At 41.6% G+C, this 7,243-nt stretch overlaps 1 pseudogene; it reads right to left on the bottom strand.

The window, feature by feature from the left end:
- Nucleotides 1-6,287: 6,287 nt before the first annotated feature.
- Nucleotides 6,288-6,756, bottom strand: LOC147445144 (chlorophyll a-b binding protein P4, chloroplastic pseudogene; annotated as a pseudogene).
- Nucleotides 6,757-7,243: the final 487 nt, after the last annotated feature.

Below are 7,243 nucleotides of genomic sequence, written 5' to 3'. Positions count from 1 at the left end.
ACCTCTGAATACCGACGACGACCTGACCTATGAGCAACGAGCGATGCGTATATTTTCTTGGTGACGACGACTTGACATGAGCAACGAGAGAGAGAGAGAGAGAGAGAGAGAGAGAGAGAGAGAGAGAGAGAGAGAGAGGTAGAAGGTAATACTGATCAAAGGACATAAAACATAAAGTTACATCTGCGTGTTTTTTGTATGGCAGGGAGGACATATATATTCACAACACTGCATGTTCCAATTGCACAAGCGCGACTCTAGCTCCACAACACTACAAGGTGCGTTATTTGTATCCAATTTTCCATGCGCATGCGTTTGCTTGGCGCAACACATAAACTCTATGGGGCAGGGCACGAATTCCGTTTCTTATAATTTTTTGGAGAGACCACAGTGCCAACTCTCCACCATACTTTTGTATGGCACCTCTGTATGATGTGCACTACATAATTTGCACTTCCAGTCCATGACGTTTCATTGCAAGACGATATGTTTAACTATTCACATTGATTTTTTGTAGCTAGCTTGACTCAAACATTGGCTTGTAGATTGGACAATTGTAGCTAGCTTGACTCAAACATTGGCTTGTAGATTGGCTTGTAGATTGGACAATTGAAAAGCAGTAGTACAACATTGCAGGTCAGTAAAGCACCTCATTGATTGTTTAGTTTATTTATGCTTTATCTTTTACTTGTTTCAGAATTTTCCACATTACTTCCTTTCCTTCGGTTTATTTAGATCTTGTTTTCAAAACTATACACTCGATGTCGATCAACGTCTATACATGTTAGTTACACATACAACTCTTTTCATATTACTTGCTAGCCAATGCATGTGATGTATCACAGTAGTGAATGCATGTGGTGTATCACACTAGTGAATTCACCTTGTGCATCTTTACTTTAGCTCTAAATAATTGATACCATACTAGGTGTCTAAATAATTGATGCCATACTATATATGTCCTTGTTTCTCCCGTACTAAGTCTCAGTATGAATTTCTCAAGGCCTAGAAGATTACAGTCCAAGCGCCAATAAGCTAGGGAGCAAACTGTAGCTAACTTGAAACTAGCTTACCATCCTCATGCTAGGTCATGTTTTGGAATTACTGCATTGTATAAAGATTGGAGCATGCAATGTGACATCTTTGCTCACAATCTAGAAATTATGTGTCCCTTCTGCGTGCCGGCATACCTCACATATATAGCGATAAACGAGGTCAACATAAAAATCAAATAGACACTCCTGTTGCCCTCGCTTCTATATTATTGTTGGGAGCTTTGGCATTGGAGCATCGACAACAAGACTTAACAGCATTGCATCTACATTCTATCGCGGCCAGTTCAAGATACCAAGCACAAATCAATAGTATCCCCTCTCTATTCATGAGACCGATGAGCGATGTTTGGACATAAAAGAGGCATATATTATAGTTATAGACGAGCTATCCATGTTAACCCAAACGACTTTTGACCTTATCGTAAGACAAAATATAATGTAATGTGTAGTACATTGGCAGATCCCTTTAACAACAAGTGTATTCTCTTGCTCGGTGATCTTGTCCTGCAACCATCTCCAGTAGTTTGTAGTCATGCACGAGAGCTCTGTAACAGATGCCATATCGCAAGCTCGGTCCACTGATTATACACAACTTTCTACAAGATGTCATGCTTTATAAGACATGCAAGAGACCTTGATTGCTTGAGTTCTTGACCATTATTCATGAAATAAAATCAATCATAGATGATATCAATTGTACCTTGGGTGCATGTATCATCAATGAAGTGCATGCGCATGACTATATCTACAACTCTACTACGATAATTTATACTCACAGATAAGACGTCCAACACTATAACAACCTTGCCTTGGATAAGTTGTACAATCAAATTGGAATTACAAAAGTTGAAAATGAAGGCAAGTGTGGGTAACATAAATTTCCTTGACTAGTGGCTCCTAGACCCTAAGCTCACCGACTTGGATTCGATCGCAATTGGTGTGCGCTGCATGATCACTGAAAACATCGACTTGACAATCAGTGCGGCAAACGGTGCAACGTGCATTGTTGCTGCCATAACAAAACACACAAAAGGTGAAGTTACATGTATCAATATCCTCATTCATTGTACCGGGAATAACTACAAAAGCAGAAAGGCAAAACACAAAAAACTACAAACGATGAAAGGCAAAACACACACGACATCCACCTTCAAAAATGCAAGCCAACGTTCTGTGCTACCAGCCATTTGATGAAAAATTCAAAATACTTTTTGTTTGCAAGAATTTACATGTAGCACATATACTAGAAAAAGCATTCATCAATAGACATAGCAGTACAACTTCTCTTGGATATAATCTCAACTATAACCATCCCTATAATCTTTAATAATTGATGCACTTAATTTTTGTCTCCTCCTATAAACATTATAGCATTTTTTAAATGTATATCCCTTGCCAAATCATTCATGCTCTTGTTCTTTGTTTTTAGTGCTAGATGCTAAATGTCAGTTTGGTTATATTCTATAGATGTTGTATAGCAAGGCCCACCAAGCAAGACTAGTTTGGTCGGAGTTATTGTCCAAATTTGAAGAATCAACAGTATCTGCATAGTGCCAGTGCCATTCCTCTGTTTTGGTACCTATAGCGCTTCCTTCAGTGTTTTCGGTTGCTGCTATTTCTGATTTATCATTCCCTAGTCCTTGAACTGCAACCAACATGGTCTCAGGAATCCCAGACCCCGACTGATTTGGTTGTGCTGAAGACTGGGCTGGTATCTTCTAAATGACCCAGGCATTAGAACTTTTTGGCTGCTTTGGCAACTTCTTGGCTAAATCTAATGTGATTTTAGCCGCTAGCTCTCTTTGCTCCTGCCATTCATCAACCACCTTTTCTTTACCCTTTGCCTTTCACACATCTCTCTACTGAGCCCATTTGCTACTTTCAGGACTTACTGGTTTTGCCGGCTCCTTTCGAATTTCCTCTATGACCACCCCTTTGCTGCATGTTACTGCTTATACACGAACTGGCTCTAGGGCCTTTGCCTTAGTAGCCGTAGTAGTATGTGTTTCTAGACATTGAGCCGCAAAATGCCCATACTTACCACAAGTGTAACAATTTAGACTTCTGTTCTGAAAATTACCACGTCCCCTTCCTCTGCTAGTACCTCCCTGGTACTGCCTCACCTAGTATCAGTACCATTGGTACCTGGTTTCTTCTCTTGGGGTATACGGGTTGTTTCCACTTTGACTGGTTTAGCATTGGTGAACGCTACGACATACAAATCTTTGCCCTTCTTGAAGTGATGGATACGAATGTCACAATTATTCCATAAATGACCATATGCTTTGCAGTAGGTACATTGTGGACATTCATTGGAAACATGATATGTAGATTTACATTTTGAACACCAAGTTTCCATTCTTCTAACTGATTGTCGGGTCTGGATAATTTCAACAATCTGTCGGGCCATTTTATCAATCTTCCTGGACCAAGATCCCTTCTTCGTTTTGTCCTTGCTTTTTTCCTCCGAGTTGTTTTCAGAACTACTGTAGGTCTTACTGGAATCAGAATTCTCAGTGGAAGGAATACTACTATCGGACCTCCTCTTCTTGTGACTCGTCTCTCTCTTTGCCTGTAGTTCCAGCTTCAGGGCACACCGCACCAAATCATTGAGTTTCTTTGTTGGTGCAGGTACTTCCTGTTCCTTAAGCTTTTTACTGCAAAACCCATTTAAAAACCATGCCTGTAGCCTCTTTTCTGATGAGGCTCTTGCAGTTGCATGGTTAGCTCCTTGATTTTTTCAACATAACTTTTGACTGGTAATTTTCCTTGCTTTATCTTGTCCAGTTCACAGAGGATATCCTCATCTCCTTTGTTGTCTGAATATTCCAACTTGAAAGCTTTGAGTAATTTATTGTATGATCTGAGTTGGAAATCCGGGTAATGGTAGTACCATTTCCTTGTTGCATCCTTTAATGTTTGAGGAAAGTATTCACCCCAGTCATCTTAATCAATATTTTTCAACTGAGCATACTGTTCAAAGGCTTGGATATGAACATTTGGATCACCCTTCTTCCCACCCTTGAACACGAGAAAAGAAATTTTTAATGAAGAGGTATAATCATGCCGGTCAACAATTTCTTTGTCTCTTTTGATTTTCGAAACCTAACTCCGTCTTGAGGACTTTTTGTAATGCTCCTATCCACGTCCCAATCAATTTACTCACCTGTCTCAGTTTCTGTCTCCTCCTTGGCTTTTCTACCGGAACTATGGCGACTATCCTTGCTGTCTTTGGCCCCATCATCCCTTTGTGTGGCTTGAGAACTTCTGGCCTTGCGTTCTTCCCTCTCAGCTCTTCTCCTTCTAGACTGACTGGAGTATTGAGAGTCCTTATACTCATTAGCATGAGTGTGCTCCTCCTGAACCTCAGCTTTAGTCACCGGGTCTTTTTTAGGATCAGAGTCACGTTAGGATTCCTCAAGAACAGTGTCTACGCGGTGTGATGGTTTCCGACCACGACTAGTTTTAAGTGCCATTCTTCAACTGAAAATTCTAATTGGGAGAAAAGTTTTCTAGTCAACGAGCAACAACTCTAACCACCGTGATCGCCAAAATGGAATTGGAGCTGATCTCTTCAGATAGCTAATTCCAATGTTAGAATTTAAATCTAATGGTAAGTCGTCAATTCAGTTCAGTAAAACTGGAATAGAGACTACAACTAGACTGGAATGGTTATTTGAACTGAATTAGCCAACTGAAAGGATAGACAAACTGGACAACTAGAAAAGTGATTGCAGTTTCAGATTTATATTCAGGATAATCAGTACAAGATGGAATGGTTTGAAGCTCAAATGATTACAGTAGTAAGGATTACAAGATTATAGGCGAATAAATTGTTGCTAGGAAATTGCTCACCGGTTAAGCCAAAAGAACTCCGAGGTAAGAAGCAAGAAATAAGCAGCTCGATTACAATGTAATGGGTCCTATTTATAGCCTTCTAGAAGTTACTATGGTAACTACCGTGGTAGTTATTGATTGATCCACTGTTCGGCTTCCAGGAGACAATTCCCGCCTGCTGAGATTGTCTTCGCCTACTACAGGCAGTGTACGGGGTCAACAGGACTACCACGAAGCAAGACAGGGTCGGTCTCACACATCTACCTCTTGCATGCCGTGGCACATACGGATTTTTTTTGCACTGTCCGACCCCGTCGTACCCACCGTGCTCCGTGGTGGTCCCGTTGACCTCGTACGCCCCCCCCCTGTGCTGCCTGGTTTTGTAAAAAATCATCAAGATGTGTCTCCCAATCGACTCAGACAAATTTTCCCCCTACGTGCTATGGCGCACAAGGCTTTTTTTTGCACTGTGTAACCCGGTGGGTGCCATCTTGATTTGTGGTGATCCTATTGACCCTGTAGCCCCCCCCCCCCGCTTCCCCCCCCCTCCTCCCCTGGTTTTGGTAAAAAATCACCAAAATGTGCCCCAACTAACGAGCCGTTGAATGTTCAAGGTTCCGTGCATGTGTTGCGGAAATGAAATTTATTGGACAATATGAATTTAAAAAAACAAGTACAAAATGTTGACAAAATTGTTAACAAAAACAATTTTTCGTATTGATTTGGATATTATATCATGGTTGATTAGTTTTACTACAAACTAAACTTGTGGGTATGGAGCAAATGGCTGACTTGACACCAAGGGATTTTACAATTTTCTCTGGGTTTGTGAGCCCTTGATCCAAGCTCAAGGCATTGTGGGAGAGGACTGAGCCTAGGTGCTTTCCTCTAAGGCATACAATGTTGCCTCTCTATCCACCAGTATACATTTGTGAGCATTTAGAGTGAGGAAATATTTAAATAGTATGACACAAAATTCTTTTCACTTGAGTAGCTCCACAAAACCATTCTTTGAGAACTCTGTGTGAGAAACTCAAAGAATCGATGGCCCCAGGTGGCTTAGATAGTGACAAAGAGAGCTATCCCTATCCATGGGTGCATTGTGTGAACCTCCAGTACGCATTGCAAACTTATCAACATGTAGTGCTTTCCTCATCGTCCTTCTTGGCATCCTCCTTTTCAACACTTAAAATAGCAGGAATATTTTTGACATCATGAACTAGTCTTGCCTTGTCTCTTCTTGAGAAGTTCCATTACATGAGAATTTTATTAGATAGAACTTACAAAGGCAGCACCAAGAACAAATTATACATACAGAAAGGATTCCATCTCTCTCTCTCTCTCTCTCTCTCTCTCTCTCTCTCTCGCTCTTTTCCCCCCAAAAACGACACAGTATAATCTACAACTCCAAGATATCAGTTACATGAAGCACATTGATCAAATGACAATGCATAGCTACATTTACAAGCCTTGCAAGGTCTCAATAATGGTGTTATGCCATGGGTCAGCCAGATGGGTAAACAGGTTGTCAACAGGGCTCTTTCCTGTAATGTTGTGCTGGATCACAAAGCCGAGGAAGGCCAGCATAGCAAGCCGGCCATTTGCAATCTCCTTCTCCTTGTATTCCAGAGAAGTAGGGAAGTTGAAGGGGTTGAAGATGCCTCCAGGGTATCCAACCCTTAGGGTTGAATGGATCACCAGGGTACTTGATGTCTTGCCATCTTTTCACCTCCACATAGTGGAGCAAGATGAACTCGATCACAAGGAGAGTGGAGGCGGGGGTGAAGTACTCGACCTTTCCCACATCATACCATGTAGAAACATTGATGACACCAATCTTTGTCAAGAGGTCCGGGATCAACATGCTAGCTACTCCAAGCATTGCCCATCTTGCATTTTGAACGTCTGCTTGCACATACCATTTGAGGTTGGCAGGATCCTAAGCCAAGCCGAGGGGGTCGAAGCCATTGTCCCCAGCAAGGTTTTCGTCAGGGTAAGCAGGGGATGCCAGACCGAGGCCCGATTCACCTTTCTTTGCCTCGACCTTGAACGACTTGCATAGAGACGAAGAAGGGCAGGAAATGCCCAATGTCGCCCCTGCGAGTCCAACATCACAGAGGTGCCACATAGAGAGAGAGAGAGAGAGAGAGAGAGAGAGAGAGAGAGAGAGAGAGAGAGAGAGAGAGAGAGAGAGAGAGAGAGAGAGAGAGAGAAAGTCGCGGGCCCGAGAGTAAAAAACCCCTAGGTTTAGTGTAATCCCACCTACAAATTTTGAAATTTACCTCTAAATTTTATTTTTGAAGGTGACAACCTACAAAATTTTGAACAAATTAGTGTAATTTGGTGTAAAA

This window comes from Adiantum capillus-veneris, chromosome 13, assembly GCF_014529385.1.
Source record: "Adiantum capillus-veneris isolate H3 chromosome 13, ASM1452938v2, whole genome shotgun sequence".
Lineage (NCBI taxonomy): Eukaryota > Viridiplantae > Streptophyta > Polypodiopsida > Polypodiales > Pteridaceae > Adiantum > Adiantum capillus-veneris.
This window is presented reverse-complemented; position numbering and strand designations above follow the sequence as displayed.